The sequence below is a fragment of the Ambystoma mexicanum genome, chromosome 3q, assembly GCF_040938575.1.
Source record: "Ambystoma mexicanum isolate Mex_15411 chromosome 3q, UKY_AmexF1_1, whole genome shotgun sequence".
NCBI lineage: Eukaryota > Metazoa > Chordata > Amphibia > Caudata > Ambystomatidae > Ambystoma > Ambystoma mexicanum.
Window position 1 is genome coordinate 1,141,890,533 of NC_090926.1, and position 19,900 is coordinate 1,141,910,432.

A 19,900-nucleotide genomic window follows, 5' to 3' on the forward strand; every position below is an offset into this window, starting at 1 on the left:
CGTGAATGTAGCAAAATGGCAGAAAAGGGAAGATTAACATTGGATTGTCAGTGACAAGAAGCAATAAAAGGTACATAAATGCCATTCAGAACACATATGTTAAATATATTTATTTGAAGCTTGTACACTGCTAATTGTCTACTGCACTTCCTTTCATCCAGGCATCTCTGTGCCAGGCACTTCTTCAGCAAAGTTATGTTTGTTAAGCATCTTTTTCCAGCTCTTTTCAAACAATTTCTACAGAATGATTCCTTTTTGCATTTCAGAATGTATCCATTAAAGCAACAGAAATGGGCTTTGGAGAACACTCTGCTGTTGAATACCGAAAAGCACTGCCGAACACAATTGGGATCTACTGTCTGAAGCAGAAGGCACCAGACTTGTCTTTTTCTACGCAAGTCTAGTCACTATTTACAGAATGCAAAATTCATCTTATTTTTCAAAACATTTAGTTATTGTATTATAAAATGCTAACTGGGTTGGTTCAGGGGAACTCCATTGCTGCCTGTACTTGTCTGGGGCCCCCCGGCCCTCTTGCTTCCTGCGTTGTGGCTGAGTCCCCGCCACCCCTTGCTACCTCACATGGTTTTGTGCCCTCCCCTCTCTTACTCTCTTGCTCCGTGGGCCGGTATCCCTCCCTTGGCGTCCTGGGCTGGGTCTGCGTCTTCCCTCTCCTCTGCTCCCAAGGGTAATCAAGGGCCGCCCCAACACTTGCTTGATCCCTGGGATGAGTCTGCACCACCATCTTGTTTAATCTCTGGGTTGTGTGCACACCTCCGTTTTCCTCCCTGGGATGCGACGTGCCCCCCAACTCCCTGGTCTGTGCCTGTGCCCCCCTTGCTCCATGGGATGGTTCTGGGTCACCATCTGACTCCCCTGGACTTACCCTAGGTCCACATCAGAATCCCTCGCTCCCCAGCTTGCTCTGGTTCCCCATTTGACTCACTGGCTTGTTCTGGGTCCCTAACAAACTTCCTTACTTGCTGGGCTGTGTCTGGGTACCCATCTGGCTCCCTGCGCTGGTTCCGGGTCCCTCCTTCACCCTTGCTCCCTGGGCTTGCCCTGGGTCTCAATTTGACTCATTGCCTGGTTCTGGCTCCCCATCTAACTTCCTTGAAAGCTGTGCTGAGTCTGGGTACCTGCTTCACAATTGCTCTGTGAGCTTGGTCCGTACCTGACTTCTTGCTTACTGGGTATATCCGGGTTCGACTCCCTGGCTGGTATTGTTTTTTTTAAAATCCATACATGTGCACTAATTGTAAAGTACCCTGTTCTGGGATTGCTACAGTCATGCTTGTGTATATCGGCCCATTTTCAGGTTGAACCTCATTGTGCCTCTTTTAATAAATGCAATTTAATTAAAAGCAGGTGTGTTCTTTTTTAAAAATAGATAATATCCCATTAGCCTTGTTCGACTGTCATATCATTTTACCCAAATGACGACTAAGACCCAGTGAGTGTAATGCCTACAAGAGGGTTTCTTTTCAGGGTTATAGTTAACATCGCTTTGGGATTTTTATAGGATTGTCTTGGGTTTGCATTGCTTTTGGATTTTTATAGGATTGTTGTGGGATTTCATTGCTTCTACCAGGAAGGACTTCTAGTTAACATATTTCGGGTGCATTAAACCAAAAGGAAGCCATTGCTTGGGTTTATTTGAAGATTGTGTATTTTAGTGCAGCACTTTGTAATTGTGGGAGTTTATTGGGTGTGAGGACATGTTAGCTAGAGGTGAGAAATGAAATGTGGGAGTTTACAGATTGGTTCGTGACATGGGGGGATTTGCAATTTTGTACGCTAAATCATCTTAGTTAACGACATTTGGGTGCTATAGCATAGAAGTCAAAGAGGGAAAGTGACGGCTGCAAAATTCCCTAGGAGTTTTTCCAGTACACTATACGTAAGTCTAAATAGTGTCATTCTAAAGTGATGCCACCAATCTTACTCAAAAGGGATACATCCTGGGGTAATCCAACCCCTTTTCCTAAATCTTTTGGAAGCATCTTGAAATCATTTAAACTCATCCTGGAGTGGTCTGCAATAATTCACAATTCAAAACCCATCCTAAAGTTATCATGGAACCATCCTGGAGTAATCCCCACCCATCCTGAAGTTGTCATGAAGTCATCCTCGAGTTGTCATGGAGTCATCCTCTAGTAATCCGAAGTCATCCGGGAGTAATCCCAACTCATCCTGAAGTTGTCATAGAGTCATCCTAGAGTAATCTGAAGTCATCCTGGAGTAATCCCCACCCATCCTGAAGTTGTCATGAAGTCATCCTGGAGTTGTCATGGAGTCATCCTAGAGTAATCCGAAGTCATCTGGGAGTAATCCCAACTCATCCTGAAGTTCTCATGGAGTCATCCTAGAGTAATCCAAGATCATCACTGGAAGTAATCCAAACTCATCCTGGAGTAGTTTCTGTGATGACTCAAGAGTCATCATCTCATTACATATTTTGGCCTGTGGGAATACTTTGGATGATCTTCCTGAACTATCCATGGATGACTCTAGAATGGAGTCATCGGATGACTCCAGAATGATTCCAGGATGATCTTCCTTTTTGACTAGGGAGTCTATGCAAAACGGACGAGCATACTCGTAAATACCCGTGTAACATTTGCGGTGAATGCTGCAGCATTGGTTACTCGTGTTGCGCTTCTTGTAGTCTTGAGGTTGGGGGATTCGGGGGCGAGGCTGACATGTCCAGACTGGATTACTGCGGTTGAGGGGATGGAGAGTGTCTTACAAGGCGTTCATGCATAAACCCACCTAGGGGGCCCTAACCCGCCTTCAGACATGTTTCCTGGGTAGCCTTTCACTGAAGGCACTTTTAGTTCTTCTCAGCTATCACAGAAGGGGACTCCAAGTGACAATGCCGTGAGGAATGAGACATTTAAAGCATCAGTCGCCCTGAGCCAGCACTATATACATGCCCTGCATTATTATATATGGCACCAAGCACTGTTTTTCGAGTATTTCACACTTACCAGACTATCTTGTAGGTGATGACGATTTTGGAAGGCAACGAAAATAAGACCCATTCAGGTGAAGTGATCTGCCCAGGTGCACACGGTTTGCTCAAGAGGGGAAACCTAGACGTGAGCCCAGGATTTCAAGCTGCGCAGTTTTCATTTTTCGGACATCAGACTAAACATTCTCCTGTTGCATTTTTAGCTTTGCAGAAACATGCTCTGCTATGTTGTCTGCATAGTAGTCTGGCAAGAGTTAAAGTAGTGCCCCGTGCCAGGGTGCAAACTTCTAGACTGTACATGTTGCAGCTCAGAAATCCCTTGAGTCCATCCTAGAAAAATCCCAATATTCTGAACGAAGGGACATTAAGGACTAACCATCTGAAAGAGCTAGACATGTACATTCATTTTAACAAATATATGCAGAAACAAAGAGGTCAAGTTATACTGGGCCGGGATCAGATGTTCAAATGTTTAGAACACCTTCTATATTCTAGTAAAGTACTTGTAACTGTACTCACTCCACTATAAACACAATACTCTAAGTACCATAATCCAATGTGATGGGAGCCCAAGAGCTGGAATGGCTGGTCATAACCATAACATGGTGACAACTCAAGCTATTCCTCTCCTGGGTTATAAACACGTATGATAACATCACCTGCTCTTGATAATGTATTGATGCAGTCATGAATTTAGCTTTTAAGCCTGATGTGAATATAAATTGTACTCCCACAACAACACAAAACACACAGATGATTCAACAGATGTTTTTCAAATATCAAGAAAAGGTCGGTAAGAGGGGCTGGAATTCATGGTTAGCAAAAAAGAATGCATGTTCGTGTCCATTACAAGTATGGCGGTGTGTGAAAAGATTGGCGGTAACGGAATTACCACCACTTTTGCCTCACCACCATACCACGATGATGGTCCTAGAGTGGGGGGATTTACTTCCATCAACATGCTGGAAATAAAACCTCTGTTTACCAGAAATCGTCGAAATTAGAAGAATTACCACAGCTATATTCCACCGGAAATAATTCCCATCGATTCCAATGGACTCTCACAAAATGTGATTAACTATGCCACCGCCACTTGTAATCCAGTGGTAATTCCGCCAGACCAAGTGGCAGTAACAGTAATTCCACCGGGTGGTATTCCGGCAGATTGTTGAGGTGTTTATGACTGCGAGGTGAGATGCATGTTGTATGGTGTGGTGTGCTTGTTACAGTAAGGGAAGGAGGTGTTGTGATTGGCCTTTCTTTCTCTCTATTCATCCTATCTGGATGAGGTAGGTATGGTATGATGTCACGTGTGTAATGTTTGCTCTGAGCTTGGAATATTTGGGTATGAGTGGGTTCAATCCCAGACAGTTGAGATATGTGAGCCTGCGTGGTGGGAGCCAGTGGGTTCCTGTCTTGTACTTCCTAATCTCCTGATGAGCCTGATTACATCTGATGAATTTATGTCCCTGAATAAAGCAACTGAAGACTACTATCAACTTGACAGTGTATCCTTTTGAAATATAAACCTGAACAACCTGTCATTACACAGATGTACCACCAGAATACCGCCCAACTCAGAGGCCCATATCTGCAAGCCTCTACTTTAGCAAACAGCAGCATTCTTCAGGAAGCAGGAATGTCACTTTGAGCCTCATTCCAACCCAGGCGTTAAGGGGTTTACGGCGCCGTAAACGGCGCCGACCCTTAACGCCTGATTACAAGGTCCCTTAGCGCCATGGTGAGTTTAACGCCTGCTTTTTGTAGGCGTTAAAATCCATGGCGCTAAGGGACCTTGGAGATAATTACGGCACCGTAATTCACAGTGGCGTAATTATCTCCTTCCCCACTCCCATTATGCCCTATGGGGCAAAAATGGGAATGGGGAAGGGTAAATGGGAAATGGGGATTTACCGCCCCACTCACCTTGGAATGGGGCGGTAAATCTGCCAACCTCCATGGCGTAAACATAGTTTACGCCATGGCGGTAAAGGTACGACCCAGGCGGTAACTTACCGCCTGGGTCGTTATGAGGCCATTTGAGCTGTAAGCGGCCAAGCTCTCCAGCCATCTCACATCTAATGGCCAGGGGTTTGGTCCTATTGGAAATAAATGATTTCACTGGCTGCTCTTGGGGCAGACAAAAAAAGAATTATGATCAGGACTGGACAGTGATCAACACTCAAGCAATGAGTTCTCTTTTTCTATTTGTTTTCACAACAAATATGTCTTTTTTATTTATTTACTTAAAACATATCCTAATATATAAAACAATTGAAATCCAGGCGTTAAGAAAACAATCAGTTTCTAACATCTGCCGGTTCTGTCACCAGAATGACAAAGTGGAAACCACAAGGCATTTGCTCTTGGAATGCATCGCTCTGACTGACTCCAGGACAAAATATCCAGCCAGGGCGCTAACAAATCACTCTACCTTGGAGGAAAGCGATGTATGGGCACCCCTGACGAGTGGGGAAGACACCAGATGTGTGATCGGTGTGACCACGTTCCTGAAACATATGGACTTAAACAGCGGAGAATTAGTGGGGCAGACGTCCTGACCTGGGGGGGAAAAAAAAGGAAACTAAGCTTTTATTTGGCAAAGGAGGACCTTTTTTAAATAACGAAATTGTAAAAATCGCTTGCGATTAAATCAATAAAAAAACCAATATACATATCTACATTTGTTACATATTCTTCATTGGACACCAAATATTATTCTGCTGAATGCATGCATATTCCACAAGTATACAACTAACAACACATGTCACTCACACTGTCAGTCACACTTCCAAGGATTCAAACATCTTAAATCTACCCTTTATAACCACTCAGAACTCACCTAAACAATGTATCTAACTCTTTGACTGTCTTTTCGACACGTGTTTCAGCCAGTTCTCGTTAGCTATCCGCTTAAACTAATTACTGCTCTGGCCTTCTTCAGGACAGGAATGGAAAACAAACTGGTGTGCCACTCCAACTCTAATTTAGTATTCGCAGGTACTAAAAATGAAAGAAACAAACAGATCCGAGTTTTTCCCTCTGCACTCTATCTTTTCCAAATGACTATATCATATTCAACAATTCCAAACTGAATTAATCTCTTCTCAAAAAGTGCGGACATTGACCTTCGTCACACATGCTGCTTATGCGTCTTCTCTGCCAGCACTTTGTGTGGCTTGTTCTTTCTCTATGCACTGCCTCCTGCAGGTACACAAATACAGGGGCAGAACTATCAGCACCTGCCCTACACAGATTTATGCTCACATATTGGCTTATTATAAACTTTTGCCACCCGTTGCCTTACCTATGACTGGTCAACCGATGTGTGCCTCTTCCAGTAAGTATATGGCTGGTGGCCTGGCAATGATTTGCTGATGTTGTTCTAAACCAGGTCTACAGAAGAGCCCCTTTAGCTTCGGTTTTAATCTGCAACAGGAAATAAATTACACTTCTTTTGGTGCCCACACTGCCGCTATGTGTGCCCTTAAAAAATTAAATAATGATTTGACAAAACGTACTTGTTTCTCAAGGTCAGGTGTTCTTGCTCCTCACCACCATCTTGGCTACTCCTCTTGCGTCAAACGTTAGTTTTGAGATCTAATGGCTACAGCGGTCATTAGTTTGAGCTGCACTGAATGCATCTGTAAAACATAAGATGCAGCTCTCATTATGGTAGCTGCTCCTCACGGTGCAAGCTTGTTGTAACCCATATAGTGGGTCGTGGCCGCTTGGCTCCTGATTCCCCATACATGCTTGACTATGTTTCTAAAGCTACTAAGGAGAGCGCCACCCATAATTTTATTTTTGTTTCTTTGCATGTTTATATTTTTCTAAGACCAATGGTCTCAGAATAATAACATGCTGACCATCTGTTGGATCATTGAATGTTTTACCCCTCGGAGCCACCCTGCAGGTTTGCCAGTTATCCCTTTGTTTTGTTTATATTTATTTCGGCGGGGCGGCCGCTCTGTTATTTACCTCATATTTTGGAAATAATAGGTGGATTACAGCGTGCGTGCGTTTGGGCACCCGTGTTGACCTAGCATTTGTGTGTTGCCCCCGTGAGCAGAGACTCGGCTTACCTGCCATTAATGCACCCTTTGCTATCCCTCTGTTTCTCTGATTGGAAAGCACGCAGTCTGGGTCCGCCCGCTATCTTTCCTCTTATTTCCTAGACAGTGAAGACAGACTCACTGTTTGTCAATGTTAAACCATTTCCCTGGCAACATGCGCTGACAAACACAGCCGGTTTGCTTGCAATGTGTACAACTCCCTAAGAGAACTTGTTTCATGTTGTCTGATCTTATCATCTTGTGGACAATGCTCCTTGAACTTACCATTCAGTGATTACAGCAAAAGCTTTTTTTCATATCCATATATGTTCAATATCCAAAAGAACCCAAGGCATATTTCGAGGATGGGGGTAAGGGAGGAGAGGGGATCCACCCTGATGTATAAGTCCCCTGCCCCTGGTGGATGAAGTTTATTGAAAAATCAAATTATTGAACTCCACCGCAATATTCAGGCCCTGATTTACTGTGTCCAAGCAATACATCCATCTTTGCTCTAAATTATGTAACTGTTCTGCTATATTACCGCCACTCCCCCCATGGGTCAGGATTCATAGTTTGTAAAATAAACCAGAACATGTCATGACCAGTATGGCCCATCTTGGTATAATGTTCTATCAAAGGTTTACCATTCACTTTATTTCTAATACAGGACCTGTGTTCAGATATCCGTTGTTTTACTGGGTGGGTGGTCTTGCCTACGCAGAATAGTTTACATGAACACATGATGATATATATAGCATTTTTTGTCTGACAATTAGTGTGTGCTCTTAGCTCCCACTTAATGCAGTCTTGCTCAAAAACATGGTTTGTATCTGTGAATTGACACGCAACACAAATGATACATTTATAGTGCCCTGTAATGGGCGGTAGTCCCCACATATTTAACAACGTTGATGCTTCCCTGGTGTTCCTATATGTGTGGACCAATTTCTGTCTCAGGTGGAAGCCCTTTTTAAATGCAAACATTGGTTTCTCAGCCAGAGAACCACATTGTTTGGCCAAATGCCAATTTGTATGGATAATTCTCTTGATGGCATTACTGGTAGGACTAAACATGGTGACACAGATTAGTCTGTCCCTTCTGGTTTTCTTTTTTGCAGTTAGACCAATCTCTCCCTCTGTGTTGCATGCCCTTTTGTAGTTATTGCTAACTATTTCCGTGGGTGACACCTGTACTGCAGCCTACTTTTCAGTTGGTCAGCATGTGATACAAAGTCTTTTTTGTCTGTACAGTTCCCCCAAATCCTGAAAAATTGTCCATAGGTAAGATTGGTTTTTAACCCTTCTGGGTGAAAGCTGGTATAATGTAAAAGACTATGGTTGTCTGTGGGTTTTCTAATGAGAGTGGTTCTTAACACACCTGTGTCTTTGAAGATCTTTAGATCCAGACAGTTAACATATCCCTTGTTCCATTCTATGGGGAACTTGATGTTTCTGTCACATGTCTTCACCCACTGGTGGAACTCTTTAAGATGATCGACCCAGCCTCTCCAGATGAGGAAAACATCGTCAATGTATCTCGTCCACACTTGGATCTTCTCTGAGTACCTTTTTTCTTTTGCAGGTGCAATGAACTGTTGTTCAAAGTTAGCCATGTATAAATTAGCTACATCCGCGGCAAAGGGGACCCCATGCTAACGCCTTTGTTTTGTTTATAGATTTGTTTTTGAAAAGGAAAAAGTTCTCCCTCGTGGCCATTCTAGCCTCTGGCACATACTAGAATGAAATTGGTGGGTGGTTTCTGGGGGTGGATGGTCCTTCTACGAGGATTCTGAGTACTTTTAGACTCTGGATTTGTGGAATTGAAGTATATAAGACTTCCACATGCATGGTGGACAAGATGTCTGAACCTTTAATGTTCATTCCCTGTACCGGATTGATCAGATCTGTGGAGTCCTTCACATATGAGGGGGTCTTTGCTGCAAAAGGTTTACAAAAATATTCTGTGTATACCGATAGTGGTTCTAGTAGAGAATCTATGGCTGAAACTATCGGTCTTCCAGGTGGGCTGTTGATGTTTTTATGGATTTGATGGATGGTATAAAAAGCTGCAGTTCTGGAATGATCTTTCCGTAAGAATTGCAATTCTTCTAAGAAAATCCAGCCTTCATTTGCTGCGTGATTTGTGAGACTCTCGATCGGTTCTTGTAGACGTTTGGTGAGATCTATCATTAACTTTTTGTAAGCCGTATCATCAGCTAATCGTCATTTGCACTCCCTGTCGTAGTCACAAGGGTTGAGGATCACTATCCCCTGCCTTTATCGGCAGGCTTAACGGTGACATCTTGGTTTTTAAGACCAGAGTGTTCCAGTGTGTTAACATTATCCTTGTGAAATTTGTGTGTGTTCATAGCTTCCGATGTTTGTCTAATGACAATATTTTCAAAGGCCGCACATTCATGAGGGCATGCATGGCTAGGTTGAATGAATCTAGATTTTGTCTTCAGACCACTTGTGCGAACATTTTCTATCTTTGTGGTTTGAGACAAGGCAGTGTCCTTTTGTTGTCTAGGTAAATATATCTCAAAGAAATGTTTGAGCCTAATATTCCTAAAGAATTTGCGTAGTTCAATTTCGCAGTTTAATGGATCTGCTCTTGTTACTGGGACAAGGGAAAGCTCCAGGGGCTGTCCGCTGCTGTCATGCATTCATTGATGTGATGTTCTCGCAGCACAGATAAATGAATGTAATAAATTAAGCCCTACAGGGTTTGATGAGCAATGGAGCTTCCCTGGTGGATGCACCTTGATGCTGTAAGGGCTCCACCGGCACAACTGCTTCATTTTTCCAATCTGACTTGCTCTTGTGGCCATGTGATCTCCCTCTGCAGCCAGGTTTGTGAGGAGGAGGTGGGGACACATACCAAATCCAAGGCATGGGGGATGCTTGCCTTGATCTGAAGCTCCACACCTGGCAGGCAGTACTTTTAGTTTTCCTCCCACCATCCAGATCATGTAGGTGGCATGCTGCTCCCACTCGTGCATGCTGGTGGACTTAGGGAAGCTCCCCTTCAGCCTGCTGCCAGCTCTTCCGTCGCTGACCCCACTCAGTGCTGCACATTGGATCAGCCTCGGGAGGAGGACATGATTTGACCGGCCCCATTTTGGATACAAACTTAGCTTGCACTATGAATTCTGCAGCAGGGGGATCAACGGAGGTACCTTACAAGATATGTTCAAATAGTCTATTCTATGGGCCTAGATGCCTAGATATTGGATTGGCAATACAATAAGGATGGGGCATGAGAAATGTAATTATGTGGGGAAAGTCTACTTAAATTGAACAATTACTGATGCAAGGCTTTGAATTAACCATTAACCATGTCCTTGCTCTATGGAGCCTGCCGTATTATTATTTTGTAGCTGTCCGTGCAATTACAGAAGTCAGCCAGTCATATGCAGATCCGTTGTGACCCTGCCACCAAAAGGAGAGGCCCATTCTGATCTGCTGGGAATGTGTACTTTGCCTGGGAACACACACAATCACAGACCTACCTTGGGGGCCTAGTAGTATGGGCCAGACTGCTCGCATTAGTGCAGGCCCAAGATTGATGTCCATGCAATCCTATGGAGTGATGCCCAGAGAAATGACAGAGTGTATGCAGGATTCAGAGCATTCCAACCCACGTTTCATGGATTTTAGCTCGTCTCCCTAAGTGAGTGCATGCTTAGGCGGGGGTCCGATACTTTATCCACTTACGGAGTCAAGCTGCCGCCCACTGGTTAGGTGCACAGGGTAAACCAGCTGTCAGGTGGCCTAATAATGCCTTGGCAGAGGAGACATGGGTTACCAGCTCTGGCTGGACCATTACTATTTTTGGAAGGCCCAAAACTGGCCTGCCAATAGTTGGTCATCTTTCTCTACTGGCAAGGATGCGCTGAAATGATGATTGGATGGAAAGTTACTTCGAGCTATTCCCGGTGGTTATGATTAATTAAACACCTTTCATCCATCACTTATTCGTTTTGGGAGAAAGCTCATAAACACAAGGCCCAACCAGTGAGCCTCCCACATACACGTGCCTGTGTTGCCACCTCCCTCATTGCTCTCACGTTCTTCCTTTCCATGCCCGAGAAAGTTATCCATTCTATTTTTTTTTTTTTTTGGAATTCTGGGATTTGTAGACATACATTATAAATGGAAAAGACAAAACTAGAAGTCCCAGAATCCCAAGAAAAACACCTCAGGACTGGATGCCTTTCTCACGCATGCAATTGGGAAACTTGAGGTGCTCGCAGTCTACATGTCTACGGCAGTCTCCTGTTCCCTGCAGTCTGCTCTCCATTGCTGTGGTGGGAGGAGTGACCCACACAGCCTTCTTAACCTCATTCGAGCCGCGGAGCGGCCACGGAGCTGCTCGCTGCGGTGCTCGCAGTCTACGGCAGTCCGCGGCCGCTCCGCGGTCCGCTTGCTTTAGAGATGCTAGTCTGTGAAACGGGCAGTGAGTGGCACTGGCTTCGGAGCCAGCGAACCCAGAGCGAGGACAGTGGCCTGGAGCGGCGGAGTCCTTTGAAGCCAGTGAGCCGCACCAGAAAACCGCCCTCCATGAAGGCAAGCACAGCTCAACAAAACCCCAAACCATTTCAAGCTTTGGTGCTGTGGGACTTTAGCAAAAACCAAGAAGACTACACTAAAGCCTAACCAGCTTGGAAGATGTTCCTTCAGTTTCAACACCACCGGAACGGCATAGTCACATGGAGGGGAGTGACCAGCCCGCAATGGCAGCGGTGGCGGTGGAAGCCTTCAAACATGCCCCGCTGGTTGACAACAAAACCTTACCCCGCCACCCCCTCCCTCCTGAGAAAAGCACATCGGGCTCTACTAGCCCTCAAGACCTCCAAGCGTAGGAGCCAGCAACTTTCCCTGCGGATTACGCCGTCGCCAAAGTGGAAGTCTCTGAGGCCGATATTGCAGATAAGGCACACTGTTCCTTCCCCTTGGATCCGCGAGTCTCGCCCATCCGAAATCCTCCTCCTCTCGAACTGAACGCCGCCGCCGGCCGGGAACCTGCCGCAGAGGTGACGAGCCTCACTGCCGACGAGCCGCGAACGGTGGAGAGTGAGCTGGAAAACACAGGGCGGAGCGGTGGCTCAGTCTTGGAGACTCTGCCGACCATGCAGCCCTTGCGGAACTCGGATGAACTGCGAAACTCAGAGGCTCAGCCCGCTTCAATGTCAGGTCGGGGTAATCCTCAGAACCCGACTTCGCCAGAAACCTAAAACTGGGTCCTGCTCCTCCAGAAAATCAGGCGACCCAGATAGCGAAGGAGCCACCTGCATCGGGGATCCACCAACCAGCTGTTACCCCCCTAAAAGTGGCAAGTATGCCTACGAGGACCTACCCAGTCCCCCAAAAAACAGGGCTATTGGCAAGAGCACTGAGGACTGCTCGTACTCTATAATTGAGTACTCTGAAGACGACCTGGATGTATCGGGGGACGCCACAAAACCTCCAACCATCCCCCAAAGACTCAATTTCTCTGAGCCACACTCCACGCCGACTGAAATAGTATTCACAAGTTGCCTCAATCCTATGGTAGCAACCAACATTAAGTGCCACTCACAACAATGTACAACATCTTTTCCTAAATTTACCAAGCAGCAGCCCAGTAAAAAATCACTGATGAAAGGCAAAACACCATTGAGCCCTTGCAAGGCTCAAAAAACACCAACAACGGGATCCATAGTCGACTTCTTTGCGACAAAAAAAAAATACCAGCAGGAGGAAGACAAAGCTGAATTATTGGATGCCAAACTCTTGGAAGGAACCCATCAAGACCTGAACCACGAAAGCGATAAAGACTCTTTGCGCAAACTTGCGTTCTTGAAAAGATGGCACCTCAAAGTGGAGAGGCCAGGCCTTGGAACCACCTTGAACACACCGCAATCCAAACCGACACAAAAGGATACCAAACACTTCACTGACCAAGCGCAAATTAACTGCGTCCCTGTCACAAGTAAGACAGTCGAGGATCCGGTGCCAAGAGGTTCTGTAATTCCAATGAGGAGTCAATGCCGGATCGAACTCCCGGGCAAAGACTTAATACATTCGACCGACCAGGAAGTGAGGAAAAGAGACGCTGCTCCTTGTAGTTCCCCCCAAGAGAACTCTACAAGTGAGAGGCTCAATAATTTACGTCAACCCTCGCCGGAAGGATATGATCCAAACTCTATGCCCGATTCTAGAGCTGCTCCTGGCTCACCCACCAAATCTCCAAAAAGAAAAACAGACCTCTTTGCCATCATGTCATCCCTAGCTATAGCACTAGCTCCTTTCACCAAGTTGTATGAAGCGCTCAACGACTCAGCAAAAGACCAAGTATCTTTATTGGCCCACATGCAAACGCGACTTTCCTTCATCGAAGGCTACATTACAGCAAAGGAAATCAATAAACCTCCTACGGGAGAAGTTTCTCTGCAACCTGGACATCCTGCCGTTGGCACAAAGTTTTCAAAGCCCACTCAAACGGATGAGCCAATCATCAAAACCTTCCAATTTACAGGAAACTCGGCCAAAGAAGCCACAATAGCCATTTCCACTCAAGCAATAAGCGAGCCATCTGGCCGGAACGCAGCAACAAAAGCTGAAGTTCCTCCTGCAAGCTCGACTACACTGAAATCAAAAGAAAAAAACAAATCTTTGAACACTAAGACTTTGCGGTCGTCTCCAACTAACCTGAAGAAAATCAATCTGAAAACTGTAACCAAACCTCAACTGAAAAATGGATGTGCAATCTGGTCCTCTGACCAATCCATCCAAAAAGACGGTGCTAAACTGAGTGGGCACCCCAAGGCGACGACGATCAGGCCCTCAGCCAGACTCAAAATCGATGACGACAGTCTGGCATCTTCATTAAAACAATCCTGCCTACCCTTTGAGCACAAATCTAATGATCCTACTCTTGTTCCTCAACCAAAGATTTCACGTACTTACACCAAAGGAAAGCAGGATACAGACGATACCACCTTGTCAATCATGGAAAGTGAGTTGATGGAGGCGGCTTTGAATGAGACAGAAACCTGGGAGGACTTGGACTAGGTCGATCAGAACCCCCCACAAAAAAGGAAAAGAAATGTAAATAGTAAATCTCCTGCGCCAAGTACCAAGGACATTGACCAAAAACAAAAACAAGAAAAAAAATGCTCTCTCCGGAGCTAACAAGTCCAATCTTTTTAACACTGGAGGAGAAGAAACTAAATCTCCTGGCAAAAAATAAAGGCACTAGAATGTTCCAATACCCACCGGCCATCTAACAGGAAACTATCAATGAGAGGTGATTCTCAAAAACCAAAATACGAACGGCCGACAGAAAATTCAACTCATTGGCGCTCTAGAGTTCATAGAAGTCGCCACAGGGATGAGCGTTCAACTTCAAGAAATTGGAGCACAAAAAGGCTATCAAAATCAGATCATGCAGCCAGACCCTCGTTTACACCAAGAAAACAACGAGCTTCAAATCCCAGAGGGCCCCAAAATTCAAAGCACGCAAAAACACCCAGAGAAAAAAGCAAAGAGCGCCAAGCAAAAAGAGAACTCATAAGAAGTTCTGCTAGGTCTACTAAGACCCGCTCTTTTATCCCGAAAAGCATCTGGAAAGAAGATTCCTCTTTCATTCTCAATAGGAAAACCATTCTAAAAATCTTGCACTTGGTTCCAGCACTAAAAAATCTATCAACAGAAGATCTTACGATTGTGGAGTTTCAAGACAACAAGCGAGTTGACAGTGTTTACTTACACATACAGTCTGAAACAATAAAGTCTCTCATAACCAAGGCAAAAAATAAATTAAGAGCTTTAGGATATGATCTCATAGATTACATGATCAATGAAGGTCACAAACACAAAGAGCAATCAACAGATCGTTTGGAAAGACACTCGAGAGCCAGAAAGACGAACGACCAACGTACCAACGGGACCCCTCACTTGTGTGAGCGTGTTTCGTCATCTTCAAACAGGCGTAACCAAAGGTCCGCTCTGTGGAAACAGAATGAGGGCCATCGTCCAAGCTCTCTAGAATTGGAAAGAGTCCCGTCAAGTCCCCAGAAAAACTGGAACATTACTATTGAACAAAACATCTCAACTAAAGGAAAAGAGAAGTCATTTGGCGGCCGGAACCAAATTAGTCTGAAAGAAGATCCAAACCATTGGTCCTGGCTGCCCAAAGCCCTGTCAACAAAACTAAGATGCTAGCAATCAAACAGAAGACAGATACACAAGGATTCCTCTGGTCAGTCATCAAACATGGAATCCATTACCGGCCTAACCTTGGGTTCCTGGAATACGCGAGGCTTCACCCACCTGACAAACTCCTCACATGTAAACTTGGGATCATCTGACATTTGGTGTCTCCAAGAAACATGGATCCAAAACAAACCAACGATAGAGGGCTATGTAACCATCTTTTCTCCAGCCCTGAGAGGAGCCACAGGTCGACCAAGGGCCGGATTACTGACTGCTCTGCGCATCGGATCCAACCTCCAGTTTCTAAAAGTTATAAAGGAGGAGCCGCACATCTTGGCAGCACTGATTCAACGAGGCGCCAGCCAACAAGGGTCAAGTAAACAAAAGAAAACTACTTACTTACTAGTGAACTTGTACTGGAACCCTAAAGAATGTGAAACGGAGCACTTCTTATCAAACATCGAAAACATTCTGAAAGATGCTCTATCAAACGGCTCAAACGACTCAGAGGCCGATTCATGGAATAATTAGCGCGGCGCAAGTGGGCAAAAACGTGCGATTCGCAGTGGAATAGCGAAAATCGCAGTGAACGTGCAAAAATCGCACAAAAAGCAGCGCACGTCGATTCATGGAAGGCCGTGCGCGAGAAAACCAGCGGATGTGCGAAAAAAAAGTGCGCGGCGCACGTTGGCGCACGTTGGCGCACAGGCCATCTAACAGCGTGCGCCAGGTCACAGCGAAAATCGCACAGGCCACAGCGAAATTCGCACATAGCGCGGCGCACGCAATAAAAGTAGGCGGAACACGGGCGTAACACTCGGAATGGGGAACAACTTGCCAAAACGTGGGCGTCACGGGGGAAGTACAGGGCACAACTGCGCGGAACGCCCACACGCTCGCCTACAACACGTATTCATGGAATAGAATAGGGGAAAAAAGCGCACGCTCAAACCAGCGCACAGGCACAAACACGACCGCCACAAGAAAGGAGGCGGTAGCGTCTCTGCGGCTGTAAGAAATGTGCGCCGAAAGGTGCGCCAACAAATAGCACCTATATACTGCCATGATGAATGTCCCATACTGTGGCCCTCCAGGAAAAATGACGTGCAAAGGGGTACCCACAAACACGGACACCCGCTGACAAAAAATACGTGTGCATGCATACCGGGGTGCGCGGGAAGTGTCACACGCGATTTGCAGGGTACGTGCATCACAGGGGTTCGCGTGAAGTTATTCACACGATCGGGCCTGGGGGAGCGGGCTACGTGTATTACAGGGGTTCGCGTGAAGTTCCTCACGCGATCGGGCCTGGGGGAGCGGGCTACGTGTATTACAGGGGTTCGCGTGAAGTTCCTCACGCGATCGGGCCTGGGGGAGCGGGCTACGTGTATTTCAGGGGTTCGCGTGAAGTACCACACGCGATCGGGCCTGGGGGAGCGGGCTACGTGTATTACAGGGGTTCGCGTGAAGTTCCACACGCGATCGGGCCTGGGGGAGCGGGCTACGTGTATTACAGGGGTTCGCGTGAAGTTTCACACGCGAATAGCCTGGGCGCGTGAATTTGAGGGGTGCGCGGGAAGTTCCACACGCGATCGGGCCTGGGGGAGCGGGCTACGTGTATTACAGGGGTTCGCGGGAAGTTCCTCACGCGATCGGGCCTGGGGGAGCGGGCTACGTGTATTTCAGGGGTTCGCGTGAAGTTTCACACGCGAATAGCCTGGGCGCGTGAATTTGAGGGGTGCGCGGGAAGTTCCACACGCGATCGGGCCTGGGGGAGCGGGCTACGTGTATTACAGGGGTTCGCGTGAAGTTCCTCACGCGATCGGGCCTGGGGGAGCGGGCTACGTGTATTTCAGGGGTTCGCGTGAAGTACCACACGCGATCGGGCCTGGGGGAGCGGGCTACGTGTATTACAGGGGTTCGCGTGAAGTTCCACACGCGATCGGGCCTGGGGGAGCGGGCTACGTGTATTACAGGGGTTCGCGTGAAGTTTCACACGCGAATAGCCTGGGCGCGTGAATTTGAGGGGTGCGCGGGAAGTTCCACACGCGATCGGGCCTGGGGGAGCGGGCTACGTGTATTACAGGGGTTCGCGGGAAGATCCTCACGCGATCGGGCCTGGGGGAGCGGGCTACGTGTATTTCAGGGGTTCGCGTGAAGTTTCACACGCGAATAGCCTGGGCGCGTGAATTTGAGGGGTGCGCGGGAAGTTCCACACGCGATCGGGCCTGGGGGAGCGGGCTACGTGTATTACAGGGGTTCGCGTGAAGTTCCTCACGCGATCGGGCCTGGGGGAGCGGGCTACGTGTATTTCAGGGGTTCGCGTGAAGTTTCACACGCGAATAGCCTGGGCGCGTGAATTTGAGGGGTGCGCGGGAAGTTCCACAAGCGATCGGGCCTGGGGGAGCGGGCTACGTGTATTACAGGGGTTCGCGGGAAGTTCCTCACGCGATCGGGCCTGGGGGAGCGGGCTACGTGTATTTCAGGGGTTCGCGTGAAGTTTCACACGCGAATAGCCTGGGCGCGTGAATTTGAGGGGTGCGCGGGAAGTTCCTCACGCGATCGGGCCTGGGGGAGCGGGCTACGTGTATTACAGGGGTTCGCGGGAAGTTCCACACGCGAATAGCCTGGGCGCGTGTATTTCAGGGGTTCGCGGGAAGTTCCACACGCGAATAGCCTGGGCGCGTGAATTTGAGGGGTGCGCGGGAAGTTCCACACGCGAATAGCCTGGGCGCGTGTATTTCAGGGGTGCGCGGGGAGTTCCACAGGCGAATAGCCTGGGCCCGTGTATTTCAGGGGTGCGTGGGAAGTACCACACGCGATCGGGCCTGGGGGAGCGGGCTACGTGTATTACAGGGGTTCGCGGGAAGTTCCTCACGCGATCGGGCCTGGGGGAGCGGGCTACGTGTATTTCAGGGGTTCGCGTGAAGTTTCACACGCGAATAGCCTGGGCGCGTGAATTTGAGGGGTGCGCGGGAAGTTCCACACGCGATCGGGCCTGGGGGAGCGGGCTACGTGTATTACAGGGGTTCGCGTGAAGTTCCTCACGCGATCGGGCCTGGGGGAGCGGGCTACGTGTATTTCAGGGGTTCGCGTGAAGTTTCACACGCGAATAGCCTGGGCGCGTGAATTTGAGGGGTGCGCGGGAAGTTCCACACGCGATCGGGCCTGGGGGAGCGGGCTACGTGTATTACAGGGGTTCGCGGGAAGTTCCTCACGCGATCGGGCCTGGGGGAGCGGGCTACGTGTATTTCAGGGGTTCGCGTGAAGTTTCACACGCGAATAGCCTGGGCGCGTGAATTTGAGGGGTGCGCGGGAAGTTCCTCACGCGATCGGGCCTGGGGGAGCGGGCTACGTGTATTACAGGGGTTCGCGGGAAGTCCCACACGCGAATAGCCTGGGCGCGTGTATTTCAGGGGTTCGCGGGAAGTTCCACACGCGAATAGCCTGGGCGCGTGAATTTGAGGGGTGCGCGGGAAGTTCCACACGCGAATAGCCTGGGCGCGTGTATTTCAGGGGTGCGCGGGGAGTTCCACAGGCGAATAGCCTGGGCCCGTGTATTTCAGGGGTGCGTGGGAAGTTCCACACGCGAATAGCCTGGGCGCGTGTATTACAGGGGTGCGCGGGAAGTTTTACACGCGAATAGCCTGGGCGCGTGTATTTCAGGGGTGCGCGGGAAGTTTTACACGCGAATAGCCTGGGCGCGTGTATTTCAGGGGTGCGCGGGAAGTTTTACACGCGATTTCTGCACGGTACGTGTATTTCAGGGGTGCCGGGGAGTCCCACATGTGATTTGACAGTGTGGGTCCTCCCAGGTGTACCCTGTACACCCTCCACGGCCCCTGCAGGCAGCCCACACCACAGGGGACTACCCTGCATCCCTGGTCATGTCCCGCAGGCAGCCCACCCAACATGGGCATGCCCCCCAGCAAAGGCACATGTCTCCTTGAACTAATGAACACCAACACATGTCCCCTTGCACCCCCACCCCCCAGCACTGTGGGGCACCTGCCAGCAGGCCCCCACCCATGTCCAACTCATGTCCCCCACCACCCCCACCCCCCAGCACTGTGGGGCACCTGCCAGTAGGCCCCCACCCATGTCCAACTCATGTCTCCCACCACCCCCACACCCCAGCCACCAGGGTCACCCTCCACCAGGGCCCCACTCATGTCTCCCACCACCCCCACCCCCCAGCAGTGCAGGGGCACCCTCCACCAGGGCCCCACTCATGTCTCCCACCACCCACACCCCCCAGCACTGTGGGGCACCTGCCAGCAGGCCCCCACCCATGTCCAACTCATGTCTCCCACCACCCCCACCCCCCAGCACTGTGGGGCACCTGCCAGCAGGCCCCCACCCATGTCCAACTCATGTCTCCCACCACCCCCACCCCCCAGCCACCAGGGTCACCCTCCACCAGGGCCCCACTCATGTCTCCCACCACCCCCACCCCCCAGCAGTGCAGGGGCACCCTCCACCAGGGCCCCACTCATGTCTCCCACCACCCCCACCCCCCAGCACTGTGGGGCACCTGCCAGCAGGCCCCCACCCATGTCCAACTCATGTCTCCCACCACCCCCACCCCCCAGCACTGTGGGGCACCTGCCAGCAGGCCCCCACCCATGTCCAACTCATGTCTCCCACCACCCCCACCCCCCAGCCACCA

General features: G+C 48.6%; 1 long non-coding RNA gene across 1 annotated transcript in view; it reads right to left on the minus strand.

The window, feature by feature from the left end:
* Positions 1–5,410: 5,410 nt before the first annotated feature.
* LOC138581966 (uncharacterized) overlaps positions 5,411–19,900 on the minus strand; it is a 72,428-nt gene continuing 57,938 nt past the window's right edge. The window contains exons 3-4 of the long non-coding RNA XR_011304907.1: positions 5,817–5,977; positions 5,411–5,536 (exon numbers count right to left, since the gene is read on the minus strand). This is a non-coding gene — a long non-coding RNA (uncharacterized lncRNA). The remainder of the gene's footprint in view (positions 5,537–5,816; positions 5,978–19,900) is intronic.